We start from the raw sequence: 19,680 nt of genomic DNA, 5'->3' as shown, positions 1-19,680 counted from the left end.
TCGAGGGATCCTAAAACTATTACAATGACCACAAACTCAAACAACCAATTTTACGTGGTTCGGCAAACTGCCTACGTCCACGGGGCAAGGAGGGGGAGATCTACTATTAGAGGAAGAGAATACAACTAGGGTTTACAATCACTCAATCTGAACCCTCAAACAAATACTCTCAAACCCCTCACAAAAGTACAGCCGTCAAAACCCAAGAACAGCCGCCAAACAACCCAAAGAACAGCTACAAACTTCTCCTTGTACAGTACTTGCACAACCCCTGTTTGCTGCTCACGCGCTGACCGAAGCCAATCTTTTTGCACGCTTCTCCTTGCACAAAACTCAGCCGCCTCTTTTATGAACCCAACTGGACCCCCCTCAATTGCACACTTCCCTAGGTTACGAATTGATGGGTATTTATAACATATGGGATCGAGTGGGCCATAAGTCACAAAGAAAAAAAAACACGACCGCAAACATCACGTTCACGTGATTGCTTTGCTGCCACTTTCTTCAATAAAATTTTTTTTCTTCACGTGGGTTGTTGGCCCCACCACGCTCATTCACAAATCCTAATAAAACTCTAATTATGACTATTATCCTATCACATGCCTCATGCCTATGTATAAACTAAGAAATCACACAATTTTTATAGTAACTTCATCTCCTTCAACATGTATGTTTCTTTTTTATTTTCATGATTATTTTTTAGAAATATTGTGTATTTGATTTAATGGTGATATTTATTTTACACTGCAATTACTTTTTATGGCAATTTAAAATTTTTTAATATTTCTTTAATTTTTATGCAGAATTTAGAGGATTAAGGATTTGATTGTTGCAAGTTCTCCCATCTATCAAGGTAAATTTTCATGTTTGATATTATTTTAATTATTTATTTGATTATATATTGTATTTGATTAAACCGAAATAGAAAACGGATACATTTCCTCTTCTTTTTTTACTTACTAGTTTTTACACACGTGCAATGCACGTGATTTAATACCATGATTAAGTATTTTTGGCAGTTTGTGCTCATTTTTTTCTTTAAACTCTTACATCCCGATTATTTTTTTATGTTTGTTTAAATGGGATACACCCAATTTAAATTTTTATGTTGATATTTGAATTGAAAAAAAACAAATATAATTTAAAAATAATTTGAATTTTCATATTATTTTTGACCGATATGAAACTAAGCTTTATTTGAGAAAGTATAGCATTGCAAAGTGAAAAATATTAAAATAGTGTTATACAAGGAAGGTGAATATTTAAAACCAATATGGCAAAATGATTGATTTAAAGTATGTTAAAACCATGCAAAAGAGAATATGAAGCTTATTCCTAATCATTGATAGACTTCATAAAAAAATATAAATTAAAGATTAATGCTAACTCTAGTATACTTTTATATGATAAAAACATCCACATAAGAATATAAAAGTACTAAAAAAAATTCATGAAACTCCCTTCTAAAGATTCCTAATTTCACTCAAAATAATTAAACTATTCTATAAAATATTTATAAAATATTATTTTATGATTGATACTCAATCAATTCTTCAAGTGGGAGATTGTCAGGCAGCCGTCCATGTTTCTTTGACAAATGAATCCACTAGACCAAAAATGTTGAAAAGAAGGAAAAGAAAACAAAAGAGCGAGCCTCACAGCATAGTAAATTTATTATTATTTTATTATGCATAGTATTTTTTAAAATACTATAAATAGGCACCAAATCCGTAAGGAAAAACTCATTCCAGAAACAACTTCTCTTATAGAAGTGTGAGAGAGAAAAAATAGAAAGAGAGTATCTCCTTGTAAAAAGAGATTGTAACTCCAGAGTTTTCTCCTCATAGTGGATTCTTCTATCCTTGCCCGTGGACGTAGGTAATTTTATGCCGAACCACGTAAATCTGTGTGTCTATCATTTTATCTCTACTTTTGCTCTACTATTGCTGCAACCCTGCTCTATTGGGCCCCGGGTTTGTCCCAACAAATACTTCCTCAGAGTTTTGTGGAATCCCTAAATACGACGTACAAAATAATCATCAATAACGTCATCCCACTAATTATAATACATAACACATATCAAATCATTTAATGCCACTATAGTATAACAACAAATTAGTACCTCAATTGCTATAGCTTTAGCACGAATTTTTTTACAACTAGGTCGGATCATGACTGATCCACACAGAGACAAAAAGAGCAATTATGATTGCTCCCCTTATGCATCGTGTAGGTATGTTGGTAATATTAAATAGTGATGCTAAGATGGAGATTAGATAAAGGTAAAACCTAGATTTGTTTATCTACCTTTCCTCCCAGGTACGCACCTAATGCCCTCTCGAAGTCGATGCTTCGGTCTTCTCCTTCTCTTTTCTTTTCTTTTTTTTGGTGCGGCGAGACAGTGACGGGAAAACAAAAAACAAAAAGAACAGACGACAAAGAGGTATGTTGGGGTATGGTTTTAGATATTTAAGATGTAATTTACTGATAGAACCCTTTTAACATTTTAAAAATTCTTTTACTTATATATATATATATATATAGAGAGAGAGAGAGAGAGAGAGAGATTAATGGGTATCCTTGTCATAGGAGGGGATTTCCTCCTTGACGTCTCTAAAATCACATGATTGAGCGACATTGTGGATGATCCGCTCCGTTGAACTTGATCTACATATTCTAAAACCCCAACACACCAAGTTTGGGGTGAACCCGTCGTCGTTTGACCCTTCATCCACTCGTATCAATTTTAATGATTTTGAATGAATAGAACTTTTCACATGGCTCGATGGAGGGGATTTTATGTTTTTTATTTTAAGATTTTGAGACATTTGGCAACACACCAAGTTTGGGGTGAACCCGTCGTCGTTTGACCCTTCATCCACTCGTATCAATTTTAATGATTTTGAATGAATAGAACTTTTCACATGGCTCGATGGAGGGGATTTTATGTTTTTTATTTTAAGATTTTGAGACATTTGGATGAGCTTTATAATTTTAAACTTTTTAGGGTCTTTTCTGCAATTTTAAATCTTTTTATGGTTTTTTTACAATACTTCATGTATTATAATATGTTATCTACTTGTAATTTCTTTATCTTAACAAACTAATATCATTTTTATGTTTTATATATTTTATTAATATTTTAGTTTTTTTAAATTGTTAAGCTAAACATGGTTCACATAGGATTAGGATAAGATATGATTATGATTAGGATAGATTAAGATATAAATAAAATATTCAAAATAGTGAAGGGTAATATTGACCATTGAAAATTAGAATTTGATTATAGATAAGGTAGTTCAAACTATAAAGGGATATATTTGTCTAAAAAAGATTTTCCGAACTCGTGCTTTTAAAGGGAGTGATATTTTTGCTTTGCAAACCAACGAGCCAGAAATCAAATCCGTGAATGCCCGGTATATACACACGTGAATTGTAAATTAAAAACACTCAGACAAATAATAAATAATATTAGCTACGTATTAATTGTTTACACCAATGATGACTAAGGAATTAAGCATAAATTACTCACAAGTCTTATTGATGTCCGACGACAACAATTACTCAGAGATATTTCCACTGCATATGTTGAGGCACCATGGGGTGTCTATCCTCAAATGGAACTATAAAGAATCTATTCATCTCCTACATTTAAAAAATAATTTTAAGAATTAAAAAATCACTCAGAGATTCTCTTTGTAACAAATAGAACTATAAGGAGTATATTTGTAGCAAAAGAACTATAGAAGGTTTTATTTTGCAATTGGGTGATACTACACTATAGGGGAATGTTCGTAATCATACTCCCTTTAAAAGCACGAGTTCGGAAAAATCTTTCGGTAGATAAAAATACCTCTAAAAGTTTGAACTATCCTATACTAATCAAATTTTAATTTTTAATACTAATCCATCATTAGCCTAGGAAATTAATAAATTCTTAGTAGATATACATAGTGTAAAGATAAGGAAACAAATTGTATATAGATTATATTGGAATTAAGAAATTTAATTACATTCTCATCCTAATCTATACACTAATATTTACCCACAACTATCTTTACCAATTATTGAATACCTCAATTTCAGATAAATAATTCTCCTCCACCACCTCTAAAAAGAGCTGCCTCCTTTTATGGAATCGAAAGAGTTTTCTCCACTTCTTTGTGGCTGCTTTTTTTTTCTCCTAGGGTTGCCTCCTTTTATGGAATCGAAAGAGTTTTCTCCACTTCTTTGTGGCTGCTTTTTTTTTCTCCTAGGGTTCGAATTTTTGGCTATCACTACTGCAATGAATGTATGCTTTCCTTTTCATTTTATTTTTTACTTCTTCTCAGATCTTGATTTGTTTTGGGCGTTCTATTCTTGAAAGATTTATGATGGGGTTTGTTGGTTTAGGGTTTTCTTAGAGTTTATGTTTAGATATTCAATCTAAGATGTGGATTTATGATTTCTATAAAGCTTTTACAGAATTTTTTTACTGATTGTGTATTGATTTGACATTTATTTTTTTTTATTTTTTTGATTATATGTCATTGTTTAAATTTGAAAGAGACTTTGCGAGTTGAGTAGAATTTTTATTAATTTTGTGCTCAAAGCAATAAGAAAACTATCCAAACACTCCAATTCAAAAGTTGAGTAGAATTTTTATTAATTTTGTGCTCAAAGCAATAAGAAAACTATCCAAACACTCCAATTCAAATCCTAATAAAACTCTAATTATGACTATTATCCTATCACATGCAATACCTCATGCCTATGTATAAACTAAGAAATCACACAATTTTTATAGTAACTTCATCTCCTTCAACATGTATGTTTCTTTTTTATTTTCATGATTATTTTTTAGAAATAACGTGTATTTGATTTAATGATGATATTTATTTTACACTGTATTTATTTTTTAAGGCAATTTAATTTTTTTTAATATTTCTTTAATTTTATGCAGAATTTAGAGGATTAAGGATTTGATTGTTGTAGCTTCTCTCATCTATCAAGGTAAATTTTCATGTTTGATATTATTTTAATTTATATTTATTTGATTATATATTGTATTTGATTAAACCAAAATAGAAAACGGATACATTTCCTCTTTTTTTTACTTATATTTTTGCTTTGCAAACCAACGACTCAGAAATCAAATCCGTGAATGCCCGGTATATACACACGTGAATTGTAAATTAAAAACACTCAGACAAGTAATAAACAATATTAGCTACCTATTAATTGTTTGCACCAATGATGACCAAGGAATTAAGCATAAATTACTCACAAGTTTTATTGATGTCCGGCGACACTCAGACAAGTAATAAATAATATTACCTACCGATTAATTGTTTGCACCAATGATGACCAAGGAATTAAGCATAAATTACTCACAAGTCTTATTGATGTCCGTTAATTGTTTGCACCAATGATGACCAAGGAATTAAGCATAAATTACTCACAAGTCTTATTGATGTCCGGCGACAACAATTACCCAAATGATGACCAAGGAATTAAGCATAAATTACTCACAAGTCTTATTGATGTCCGGCGACAACAATTACCCAGAGATATTTCCACTGCATATGTTGAGGCACCATAGGGTGTCTATCCTCAAATGGAACTATAAAGAATCTATTCATCTCCTACATTAAAAAAATAATTTTAAGAATTAAAAAATCACTCGGAGAGTCTATTCGTAACAAATAGAACTATAATGAGTCTATTTGCAGCAAAAGAACTATAGAAGGTTATATTTTGTAATTGGGTGATACTACACTACAAGGGAATGTTCGTAATCATACTCCCTTTAAAAGCACGAGTTCAGGAAAATATTTCGGTAGACAAAAATACCCCTAAAAGTTTGAACTATCCTATACTAATCAAACTTTAATTTTTAATACTAATCCATCATTAGCCTAGGAAATTAATAAATTCTTAGTAGATATACATAGTATAAAGATAAGAAAATAAATTGTATATAGATTATATTGGAATTAAGAAATTTAATTACATTTTCATCCTAATCTATGCACTAATATTTACTCACAACTATCTTTACCAATTATTGAATACCTCAATTTCAGATAAATAATTCTCCCCCACCACCTCTAAAAAGAGCTGTCTCCTTTGTGGCTGTCACTCCTGCAATGAATGTATGCTTTCCTTTTCATTTTATTTTTTACTTCTTCTTAGATCTTGATTTGTTTTGGGCATTCTATTCTTGAAAGATTAACTACAAAAAAATACAACATTGCCGACGAAACAAAAACGTCGGTAAAAGTTTAAAAAACGTCGGGAAAAATCTTTCCTGACGCAAAATGCAGCGTCGCTAACGTGTTACCAAAAGTTCGTCAAGGAAAGTATTTGGCGACGTAAATACACTGCGTCGCCAACAGTATACTTTTGGCGACGCATCATGCGTCGAAAAAAGTATATCTTTAGCGACGCATAATATTTTGCATCGGCAAAACGTATACTTTTGGCGACGCATGCAGTGTCGGCAAAAGCTATGCGTTGGCAAAAATATAGCTTTTAGCGACGTAAAATTGTTCGTCGCTAAAAATTATACTTTTGGCAACGCAAGTTAGCGTCGGCCAAAGTTTAGCTTTTAGGGACGCAGAATAAAGCGTCACTAAAAACTATACCTTTGGCGATGCAAAATAGCGTTGCTAAAAGATATTATTTTTAGCGATGCAATATAGCATCAGCAAAAATATAATTTTTAGTCGGTAAAAAGTATATTTTTATTGACACTAATTTGCATCGCCAAAAGTAATATCTTTTCTGTCAACTACACTGAACTTGAACATCCACAACAAATTTGTTCCCATTCACATCAACAAAGAAACCAAACATCAAATTATACTCCAAACAAGTTGCATATTAACAGCTAAAATAATATCGGTGCTTATTTTCACAATCATTAAAATAAAACAAATAATAACATTAGTAAATAAATTTAAACGCAATTCTATTAAACAAATAACAAGTGTTTGACACATGTTTTATTAACAAATCCAACAATCATGATTAAGTAGACTTGAACAATAAAGACTACAGAGAACTCATGTCTTATCAACGTTGCAAGCCTTTCCTTCGTCACGTCTCTGGCTTCTTCTTCCCACCTTCACCATCCATCTCCAACTTCTGTTGTGTAGCTGCAATGGAAAGAAATGTACTCAGTAACGCAAATAAAAAGTTAAAATCAAACACAAAAAAATGTACTCAGTAATGCTCTAATATATACTCAGTAATGCTCTAACATAAACTACAATGAGAAAACTCAACAACTGTATCTACTACTGTTCTTTCAGATTGAGAATAGCAGGTAGCCTGGTTCAAGTGGTGTCGAATCTCACACTTTTCAACTAGGAAGAGGGTTTACCACTATGCTAGAATAATATATAAGTGTGGTTAAATAAAAAGTTTCATATTTATCTTCATATATACATTAAGTTCTCCAATTGAAGGAACCTTGTGTAAGGTCACCAAAGTTGAAAGACATCAGTCCTATGGAAAGACACATGCATCATCAGGGAATTGAACAAAGCATTAGATACAGGGGAAACAATAGCAACATTAAAAAGCAATGTAGATGAAACAATAATGACAGACCTGAGAAGATTGATGACAGCATCATAGAAGCCCTGAAGAACTGTTGCTAAGATGAGTACATTTTCATCATCACCTGCAGTGATAAAAAAGTGCAGGTCCTGGACAAATTTGTAGACGACAATGTATCCATCGAACATTGCAATTTCGGCTGCAGATAGAAGAAGGTAAGTCAGGTTGAGCTAATGTATTTGTTTTCCATGTGACGATATCAAACATGGAAAGCTTAATCTGATACACAAGTACACATAACCAACTAACCAAGATATATCAAACATGGAAAGCTTAATATATGCCCCAACGGTTACAACCGTTGGGGGCAGTTAGATAAATTTAAACAAAAGGAAAATCAGCTTGTGGTGTACATGGCATACTTGAACCTACTTTTTGCTGGAGCAACCAAAATCACAAAGCAATGCTCACCTTGAATAGCCAGGGAAATCACAATTTGTAGAAAATCAAGAATATTTATTCAGCTTATATAGCCAGGGAAGTGTAGATAATCAACCATGCTCACCTTGAAGTAAAAGAAATAATGTCACTGCAACCTATAGTACAGAAACTTTATTTTCTATACAAAGCAATTCTGTGGTCACTCTCATATACCAAAGAAAAACAACAAATTAAGTAGGTCGAATACATAATAACTAATATAAAAGTGAATGCACACTTACCTGCAAACATATGAAGTTGGCCAAGCTTGACATAAAAAGAAGAAATATGATGTTGATTAGCTTAGAAACGCTCATGCCCAGAATGAAACTCTACCTCTTAGAACTCACTGGAAGGTCTTTCCTGAGGACTGCTTAGGTGAAGAGAATTTACCTCCAAATTAGATTGTGGGGTTTGTGAGACAGAATTCACCATTTGCAACTGGCCAAACTGTTGGCATTGAACTCCATAGGGTTTGTAACGTTGGATTGAAACATTAAGGGCATAATTCCCGGTGGACAAAAAACTATCTGCGACTCGAGTGGCATAATTCAGTATCTGTTCTAGTTATGCATCAAAGGGAGCCTACACCAACAACGCATTAGTATCTGTTCTAGTTGGGTTATCTATGTTCAGCTGAAAAAGAAGAGGAAAAACAAGAAGAAGAAGAAACTAGCAATAGCACTAATAGTAACAGGTAATGCATAATAATTCCAAAAGCTATTTTCCTCTAACACACAGGACATTAAAATGATAGTTTCCATTCTCACAATAAAATAACAAAGAAAATAGTTTCACAGTAAGGATACTACCTCCCAGCGGTGTTCCACAACACTCTTCTGCAACTTTTTGGAGAATAAATTAGACGGTGGATTCAGCCTAAAAACAGAGAAAAGGAAGAATAATAAACTTTCAAGACACCAGCTATCAGCAAAGTAGTCATATTCTAGATAGCACCTAACTTTGGAAGTGCAAAAGGGTGCCAATACATAGCAATCATAATAGTTCATTGTACTAGTATCTCTTAAATGTTTAAGTGCAATAAAATCAGAAAACCAGAGACATCTGTTAGTATCACTTGTTCAAAATTTATGCCAGACAAAAATTGGATAGCAACTCACACTATCTCCTCCGGAGTATTCTTCAACGAGAATAGAGGTGGAACCAACATCATTACATCATCAGCTTCCTCTTCTATCAATGACAAAACATGTGTTTCGGTTATTAATCATTTAACAAATAAGACATTATAAAAATATTACTTCTATCAATGACAAAACATGTGTTTCGGTTATTAATCATTTAACAAATAAGACATTATAAAAATATTAATTCTACCATAGGATGACTAAAAATATTAATAGATACATTTTGAATCCTGCATATGAATAGAGAAGCTAAGTGTCAAGAAGAAGGCTTCATTTAGTACTCTATTAGAATTTAACTGGAAGGGTAAATCGCCCCTTTAAACATAGGGGAAAAAAAATCATCAACGTCTACCAATATAAATCATGGGAATCAATAATAATTCCATGAAAATTTTCCTTAGCTTCCTAAATGCTGAGACTTTACATAAAAAATATAGTTCCATTTATTTATTTTTTTCACAATAGCAACCTGACCACATACTAAAACAACAAATTCTTCAAAATAAAACTTTTCAATCTCCCATCCTGAACATCTCTTGTCAACAGGGTAATTCTAACAAGCTACATTCAAACAACAATCCAAATTTCCCTACAAACAACCAACAATTAGGTTAACTACTCCAAAATTTACACTAAGCCTTTAATTTCATCAACAATCAAGAACCTAGTAAGTCAGTAACCTCAAACTACGAGAATTCAACGCTTTCAAAGAATTGATCCATTGAGGGACGAGAAAAAGAAGTTGCAGACCTCGAAATTGAGGGCAAGGCTTCGTAAACACCACCTTCAGCGGTGGAGGCGAATCGCGATGAAGGTGGATGCTGAATTGGATACATTAATCCCCAGAACTTCGAATCCCCTTCGTTAGGGTGATGGACCCAAACCGAGCCCTCTTATTTGCCTTCAAGATCCATTTAGAACCAGAACCGGAAATGGAGAATTTGGGTACGCACATGAATAGTAAAGCGTCGGTAAAAGGATAGCTTTTAGGGACGCAATAGTTTTGCGTCGCTAAAAGCTATATTTTTTCCGACGTAATATAACGTCGGCAAAAATGTTTATTTTTAGTGACACAAAATTATTCGTCGCTAAAAGCTACATTTTTGCCGACGCTAACGTGCGTCGTCAAATGTATATTTTTTTACGACGAATATTTTTACGTCGCTAAAAGCTATACTTTTGCCGACGAAAATGAAAAAACGTCGGGAAATCCATACACTTTTACCGACGCTAAGTTAAAACATCGCAAATAATATACACTTTTAGCGACGCTAATTATAAACGTGGGGAAAAATATATGTTTTGCCGACGCTGACTAAAATCGTCGGGAAAAACATAATTTTTGGCGACGTATTTAACCATGCGTCGGGAATAAGCGTCGGGAAAAGTATAATTTATTGTATTTGATTTAATGGTGATATTTATTTTACATTGCAATTACTTTTTATGGCAATTTAAATTTTTTTAATATTTCTTTAATTTTTATGCAGAATTTAGAGGATTAAGGATTTGATTGTTACAGGTTCTCCCATCTATCAAGGTAAATTTTCATGTTTGATATTATTTTAATTTATATTTATTTGATTATATATTGTATTTGATTAAATCGAAATAGAAAACGGATACATTTCCTCTTCTTTTTTTTACTTATATTTTTGCTTTGCAAACCAACGAGCCAGAAATCAAATCCGTGAATGCCCGGTATATACACACGTGAATTGTAAATTAAAAGCACTCTGACAAATAATAAATAATATTAGCTACGTATTAATTGTTTGCACCAATGATGACCAATGAATTAAGCATAAATTACTCACAAGTCTTATTGATGTCCGGCGACAACAATTACTCAGAGATATTTCCACTGCATATGTTGAGGCACCATGGGGTGTCTATCCTCAAATGGAACTATAAAGAATCTATTCATCTCCTACATTTAAAAAATAATTTTAAGAATTAAAAAATAACTCGGAGAGTCTATTTGTAACAAATAGAACTATAAGGAGTCTATTTGTAGCAAAAGAACTATAGAAGGTTTTATTTTTCAATTGGGTGATACTACACTACAGGGGAATGTTCGTAATCATATCATACTCCCTTTAAAAGCACGAGTTCGGGAAAATCTTTCGGTAGACAAAAATACCTCTAAAAGTTTGAACTATCCTTTACTAATCAAATTTTAATTTTTAATACTAATCCATCATTAGCCTAGGAAATTAATAAATTCTTAGTAGATATACATAGTGTAAAGATAAGGAAACAAATTGTATATAGATTATATTGGAATTAAGAAATTTAATTACATTCTCATCCTAATCTATACACTAATATTTACCCACAACTATCTTTACCAATTATTGAATACCTCAATTTCAGATAAATAATTCTCCTCCACCACCTCTAAAAAGAGCTGCCTCCTTTTATGGAATCGAAAGAGTTTTCTCCACTTCTTTGTGGCTGCTTTTTTTTTCTCCTAGGGTTTGAATTTTTGGCTATCACTCCTGCAATGAATGTATGCTTTCCTTTTCATTTTATTTTTTACTTCTTCTTAGATCTTGATTTGTTTTGGGCGTTCTATTCTTGAAAGATTTATGATGGGGTTTGTTGGTTTGGGGTTTTCTTAGAGTTTATATTTAGATATTCAATCTAAGATGTGGATTTATGATTTCTATAAACCTTTTACAGAATTTTTTTACTGATTGTGTATTGATTTGACATTTCTTTTATTTTTTTTATTTTTTTGATTATATGTCATTGTTTAAATTTGAAAGAGACTTTGCGCGTTGAGTAGAATTTTTATTAATTTTGTGCTCAAAGCAATAAGAAAACTATCCAAACACTCCAATTCAAATCCTAATAAAACTCTAATTATGACTATTATCCTATCACATGCAATACCTCATGCCTATGTATAAACTAAGAAATCACACAATTTTTATAGTAACTTCATCTCCTTCAACATGTATGTTTCTTTTTTCTTTTCATGATTATTTTTTAGAAATAATGTGTATTTGATTTAATGATGATATTTATTTTACACTGCAATTACTTTTTATGGCAATTTAATTTTTTTTTAATATTTCTTTAATTTTTATGCAGAATTTAGAGGATTAAGGATTTGATTGTTGCAACTTCTCTCATCTATCAAGGTAAATTTTCATGTTTGATATTATTTTAATTTATATTTATTTGATTATATATTGTATTTGATTAAACCGAAATAGAAAACGGATACATTTCCTCTTCTTTTTTTACTTATATTTTTGCTTTGCAAACCAACGAGCCAGAAATCAAATCCGTGAATGCCCGGTATATACACACGTGAATTGTAAATTAAAAACACTCAGACAAGTAATAAACAATATTAGCTACATATTAATTGTTTGCACCAATGATGACCAAGGAATTAAGCATAAATTACTCACAAGTCTTATTGATGTCCGGCAACACTCAGACAAGTAATAAATAATATTAGCTACCTATTAATTGTTTGCACCAATGATGACCAAGGAATTAAGCATAAATTACTCACAAGTCTTATTGATGTCCGGCGACAACAATTACCCAAAGATATTTCCACTGCATATGTTGAGGCACCATAGGGTGTCTATCCTCAAATGGAACTATAAAGAATCTATTCATCTCCTACATTTAAAAAAATAATTTTAAGAATTAAAAAATCACTCGGAGAGTCTATTCGTAACAAATAGAACTATAAGGAGTCTATTTGCAGCAAAAGAACTATAGAAGGTTATATTTTGCAATTGGGTGATACTACACTACAGGGGAATGTTCGTAATCATACTCCCTTTAAAAGCACGAGTTCAGGAAAATCTTTCGGTAGATAAAAATACCCCTAAAAGTTTGAACTATCCTATATTAATCAAACTTTAATTTTTAATACTAATCCATCATTAGCCTAGGAAATTAATAAATTCTTAGTAGATATACATAGTATAAAGATAAGGAAATAAATTGTATATAGATTATATTGGAATTAAGAAATTTAATTACATTTTCATCCTAATCTATGCACTAATATTTACTCACAACTATCTTTACCAATTATTGAATACCTCAATTTCAGATAAATAATTCTCCCACACCACCTCTAAAAAGAGCTGTCTCCTTTTATGGAATCGAAAGAGTTTTCTTCACTTCTTTGTGGCTGCTTTTTTTTTCTCCTAGGGTTCGAATTTTTGGCTGTCACTCCTGCAATGAATGTATGCTTTCCTTTTCATTTTATTTTTTACTTCTTCTTAGATCTTGATTTGTTTTGGGCATTCTATTCTTGAAAGATTTGTGATGGGGTTTGTTGGTTTAGGGTTTTCTTAGACTTTATGTTTAGATATTCAATCTAAGATGTGGATTTATAATTTCTATAAAGCTTTTACAGAATTTTTTTTCTGATTGTGTATATATTTGACATTTCTTTTTTTTATTATATATTATTGTTTAATTTTGAAAGAGACTTTGCGTGTTGAGTAGAGTTTTTATTAATTTTATGCTCAAAGCAATAAGAAAAAAGTAAGAGTTTTGATGAGTAGATGATTAGTGTTCTTTTAGGGTTTTTGAATTACAGATGCTATTGATTTGTTGCAAAATCTATCTTCGGTACCCAAGACCAGGACCCATGATGCTCCTGAGGCCCGAATTAGTTAAATATGTGGTTAAGATTAATATGGCTTCTTATAAATTTATTTGTTTCTTAGGTTATATCATTTCCTAAATAATAAAAGTACGCAAGTCAAATTGAGATATTACTTGATGTTTTGTCTTTTAGCATGATTTTGCATGCTCTATTGAATGGTGAGAATAAGAAAAATGAAACTATCCCGCTAATGGACCTTTCAGCAACACCCTTCTGTGTTATGCATCACCTTACTTATGGAGGTAAAATATGATGTCTCTTCTCTATTGTATCCTGCAGTTTTTGTGATCATATTACAAATTATTTGCTGCAATTATTAGATGTCATCTTTAGCCAACAATAGTTAACCCAGAGCCGAGCCACCCTGAGGTGGCCGGCCCAGATCTGTGCCTAGGCACAGATCTGGGTGCCTATAAATAGGCCAAGTGGTATTCATTTTCAAAGTTGGATTTTGGAGGAGGCGAAGCCCTGCAGGATTGGAGACTCAGATCTAAAAAAGATCTCAACTTTGGGACATCAAGGACTTGCTCATCCAGATCTGGTGCTCGGCAATCATCAACGTCAAATAAGGCAGGTGTTCGAGAGGATCGGATCTCAGATCTACGTTGCTACACCCCGGATCTAAGCTTGGTCTTAGATCCCGAGACTTGGACGATTGTTTCCTTGGTGAAACAATCCTCCCCGGCTATTATTTCCTTGGTGAAATAATACCCGTTGTACTGCGTAGATCCGACCGGATCTAGATCGCGCGGTGGTCCACGGCAAACAACCCCGGCGCAGGCAAAGAACCCACAAAGCGAGCGACCGCAAAACAGGAGCTCGTGATTCGTTCGACAAACAAGGAAACAAAGTTGTAATTTTCATTTCTTTTCAATTTGATTTTCGTTGTAACCGGATCTTATAAAAAGACCGGATCTTTGTAATCGATAGACTATTACAAGAGTGTACAATGGAATCATTAATGAAGAAAGCAACGAATTTCCCCGCGAACAATCTGGCGACCACAGTGGGAGCCAACGATCTCGCTGCCGAGATCGTTGCGTCGCAGCCGCGGATCTCGATCCCGGTCGAGGAGGAGGTCGAGTATGAGTTCGACCAACAAAAGTTCGAGGAGTACCTTTCATCCTCGTCCGGATCTACCTCCCCTCGCAAGTCTAAGAAGTCCAAGTTCTCTTCCAGCAGAAAGGTGCGTTGGTACGAAGAAGTTGAAGCTACCAACGACGACCTCATCCTGATTGACGCCAAAGTTGCGTCGGGTGAGGCTCCACCAACCTCCAACCAGATCAAGCTGGTTCCAACCAATTCCTCCGTCACACGCTGGAGGAGCGCATTCGCAAGCGCCGCGCACTATCAGCGCAGGCACGGGCTCAAGCTGAAGAAGCCCGTAGAAAGCTGCAGAAAGAGGTAGCTAAGAAGCCGCCACCAACTCGCAAGGTTTGGAGGCCGAAGTCTGAAGCGGCGGTTCAGACCAAAAAGCAGCAACTGCAGCCCCTGACAGTTCAACCTCCGGCGAATCAATCCAGACCGTCGATGATTCCCACGACTGCTCTGGGAGATCCCGCAGGACCATCCCAGAAAAGGAAGTCAGTCTTGGAGCGTCTCGGTCCACTTCCTGAGGAGCGAAGCAAAACTCCAATCCAAGAATGTTTGGGCCCACTAAGAAAGCCCCGGACGACGCAACATGCTGGGGGTCACCGTCACCTCCAACATGACAAAGAGCTCAAGGCAACTACGCGCACCAACTTGCGCATCGAAGTCCAAGAGCACACTGAAGACTCGCGCCCACAAAGGCACGTTTCGAGGCGTGTAACTTTTGAAAGCCCAAAGAAGGCGATCCAACCTCAGATGGAAACATTATCATCTGATAGTGATAGTGTTATACCTGAGAAGTCGTGCCCGCACACGATAGGTTACTCCGACTGTCAAAATGACAAGTTGTACTATCGTGCTGGGGGTACGAATAGAACCAGGAAGAGGAGTCCCCGAGAACAGGAAATTCAATGCCCCTGTTCCAAACTCATTCGGGCAGTATTGTCTGAATGCAGCTGCATCAAGACGGTCCCCGAAAGAGTTTCGGTTTTCGAGAGGCTCAGCACTGAAACGCCAAAGCCAAGGCCTAGGCGTTTCCGACGAAAGAGAGCGGTGGTGGAAAACGGAGAATTCCCGAGGGTCACCGCTAATATGACAAGCAAAGAGACCTCGTCACAGGACAATCTCGAGTCGATTCTGAAAGCATCCCGACGTCGAACCCGTCTGCAGTCTGGAGCCATCGCACGAGGAACTTATGGTAGGGTTCGGACAAGATTACCGTCGGAAGATGAAGAATCGGATTCATGCTCTGCTGTCGCATCAGATAACACGGTATCCAGCGATGGACAACCCCGCGAGTCATTCATGATAAGCGCGGAACAAGTGGCCAAGATGCTCGAAGATGCCATAGCCAAACAACAGGAAAGCTTTAGGTTCGACCAGCGAGGGGAACCAAGCCACCGTAACCAGGTTGTTCAGGAAGAGGAGCACACGGATAGGGATGGAGCTCACAATGCCAATAACCCTCCCGTCAATGCAGGGGGTGGTAACGAGGATGCCAACGAGGATACAAGTGAAGACTTGAAGATCAAAGATCTCGAGAGCAAAATCAACACATTGATCTCCGCTCAAGAGACGAAGAAAACAGGCATTCCCTGTCCATACCCAAGAGAGTGGGAATCGATCCCCTATCCGGCGAAGTTCAGTTTAATCAACTTCACGCCGTTCGATGGGAAGGGTTCCCCCACTCAGCATTTGATTTATTAACTTCATGCCGTTTGATGGGAAGGGTTCCCCCACTCAGCATTTGATTTATTTCAAATCGTACCTGGGTATTATTTCCGGCAATGAGCCTCTGATGGTGCGGTCATTCGTCGGCACTCTTCGCGGAGCCGCCTTCGATTGGTACCGCCGCCTCAAGCCAGGAAGCGTAAGTAGCTGGGACGACATGGAAGTCTAATCAACTTCACGCCGTTCGATGGAAGGGGTTCCCCCACCCAGCATTTGATTTATTTCAAATCGCACCTGGGTGCTATCTCTGGGAACGAGCCTCTGATGGTGCGGTCATTCGTCGGCACTCTTCGCGGAGCTGCCTTCGATTGGTATCGTCGCCTCAAGCCAGGAAGCGTGAACAGCTGGGATGACATGGAGACGAAGTTCCTTGCAAATTTCTTCGACGACGACACCGAGATCTCTATCGGATCGTTGCTCGACGAGAAACAAAAAGACGGGGAGTTAGTCGACACCTTCGTCAAAAGGTTCCGGAACAAGGCGATGAATTGCCGGGACCCGATCACCGAGGAATTCATTCTCCAGACTTGCCACAACAACCTCGCATTGGACGTATTGGAGGCAATGGGGACAGCACCGTCTGACACTTGGAAGGATCTGAAGGTGCGCGGTGAACAAGCCGAACGCTTCCTTAAAAGGAAGAAGGCCGAAAGGAACCAACCGACGGTTAATCTGCTGGACTCAAACTTCGCTTCCCGTGGTAAGGGCAAAGCACCTGCAGCTGCTGGTGGTGCTAATCAAGCGTCACAACAGCAATCCCGAAGGCAGCAGAAGACTTCGGGTCCGAGACTCCAGAGAGAGTATTCCTTCAAGGACGAAGACGTTCCAACCATCTTCGAATCGCTCCTCGAAGGCAACAAGATCAAGCTACCACCTATCACGAATCAGGAGGAAGCTGATAACACTACGGACCCAAAGTACTGTGCATACCACAGAAGGGTTGTTCATCCCACCAAGGATTGCTTTGCTCTCAGGAATAGCATTCAGACCTTGGTCGAAGCCGGCGTTATAACGCTAAGGTAAGCCAAATAAAAACGGCAAAACTCCGACCGGTATAAGAGTATAAACTGCTTCCTGACACTCCAAAGAGTATACGAGTATAAACTGTTTCTCAATCCTCCGACCGGTATAAGAGGTTAAACTACTCCCTGATACTCCAATAGGTATATGAGTCTAAACTGTTTCCCCACTTTTGACGGGAAGTTCCTGGAGAATATTAAGCTAATATTCTTAAGGATAACCCGGTTAGGTAACTGATAATAATGTCCGAACCAGTTCCGCAGAGGAAACTGGGGGTGGACGATTTATGTAACGGGAAGTTCCCAAAACCACAACAATGTAATGAATAAGAACTCCCATTCAAATTCTCACCGTGTCTATGCACTCAACACTCTCTCTGTTAGAGTCTGGACGTAAAGTTCCCAATTGGTCAAACCTTCTTATAGTTAGGACCACAGTCAAAATCCCCTCTCGATTCTCCCAATGAACGAGAGGTCCACAAATCAAGCGATCAAACCTTCCTACAGTTAGGATCGTCTTAAACCTTCCATTCGGTCAAACCTTTCTACAGTTAGGACCAAAACCAAAATCCCCTCTCGATTCCTCCAATGAACGAGAGGTCCACTTTCAAATCGAGTGATCAAACCTTCCGACAGTTAGGGTCACCTCAAACTCCTGTTTGTCCAAACCTTCCTACAGTTAGGGTCAAAACCATAATTCACTCTCGATAAATGAGAAATTCATCTTTAGTTCGATAACTTCCGACAGTTAGGGTTATCCGAATCTTTTTGATTCTCGGAGTGGAGATCCCACTCTTAGTTTCACCTTTCCGGATTCTGGGGGTGGAGATCCCACCTCGAGTTTCCTTTCCAGCTGAGATAGAATATAAAATTCTTCTTCTTCAGTGTCGGGAGATAGAATATAAAATTCTTCCTCTCCCATCTCGGGTTCGTCTTTGCCCCAAGAGAAGACACCACCTTTTTCAACTCCCAAAATCTGTGCTTCACAGGTACATGGAATTTTATCTCGAATCCTAAGTAGGGATAAGTCAACGCCTAACACGCGTCGCCGGTTTAGTCTTTTTCCGTATAAAAAGACACCAGAGTTTGATTCTGGGGTATTCTATCCTGAAACCTAAGCAAGGATAAGTCTGCGCCTAACCCGCGCTGCCGGTTAGTTCTTAACCGTTAAAAAGAATATTCGTCCACATATTCAACAATGTGGCAGGTTGTTATTAATAACACCAAAATCCATGCCTTACACGCATGGGGAATGTCATCCTGAATCCTAAGAAAGGATATGTCGACACCTAACACGTGTCGCCGGTTTAGTCTTTTACCGATTGAAAAAGACACCAGAGTTCGATTCTGGGGTATCTCATCCCGAAGCCTAAGTAGGGATAAGTCAACGTCTAATACACGTTGCTGGGTAGCCTATTCCCATAACAATGGTAAAGCCTATGTATTCAACATCATAGCACAAAGTCTAAGAGAATTCACTCTCTTAGCACAACGTTACATGCGGAACGGATTTCGTCAATCCGCATGCTAGCCCGACTCAAACGGTAGTCGGTAAAGGCTAATCAAATCCGTTAAAGGCTTGGGGTTAGCCAAAAATCCTAAAGTCAACGCCTAACACGCGTCGCCGGGTAGTCTATTCCCGTGAGAAAGACGAAGTCTACGTATTCGAAGTCGTAGCATCAAGTCTAAGGGAGTTCATTCCTTTAGCACAACGTCACATGCGGAACGGACTTAAGACAATCCGCATGTAAGCCCGATTCAAACGGTAATCGGTAAAAGCATGTCAAATCCGTTGAAGGCTGAGGATTTGCCAAAAATCCTAAGTCAACGTCTGATACACGTTGTTGTTTAGTCTTTTCACAGGAGAAAGACGAAGTCTACGTATTCAATATCGTAGCACTAAAAGGGTTAACTCTTTTAGCGTAACGTCACATGCGGAACGGACTTAAACAATCCGCATGCTAGCCCGACTCAAACGGTAGTTAGGCGTTCATTCTCGGTATGATAGGATTTCATT

The 19,680-nt window shown here is 36.5% G+C and overlaps 1 long non-coding RNA gene across 2 annotated transcripts; it reads right to left on the bottom strand.

The window, feature by feature from the left end:
- On the bottom strand, window positions 6,905–10,167 carry LOC109849885. Of its 2 annotated transcripts, XR_002249260.1 has the most exons (5): window positions 9,924–10,167; window positions 9,147–9,219; window positions 8,838–8,904; window positions 7,597–8,661; window positions 6,905–7,139 (listed from the first exon to the last, which is right to left on the bottom strand). It is a non-coding gene; the product is annotated as an uncharacterized LOC109849885 (long non-coding RNA). The 2 variants fall into 2 exon arrangements; XR_002249259.1 differs by having other exon boundaries at window positions 7,597–8,904.

This window comes from Asparagus officinalis, chromosome 7 (assembly GCF_001876935.1).
Source record: "Asparagus officinalis chromosome 7, Aspof.V1, whole genome shotgun sequence".
In the NCBI taxonomy this organism is placed as follows: Eukaryota; Viridiplantae; Streptophyta; class Magnoliopsida; order Asparagales; family Asparagaceae; genus Asparagus; species Asparagus officinalis.
Note: the sequence above shows the minus strand (reverse complement) of the source record. Positions and strands in the feature narration are given on the sequence as shown.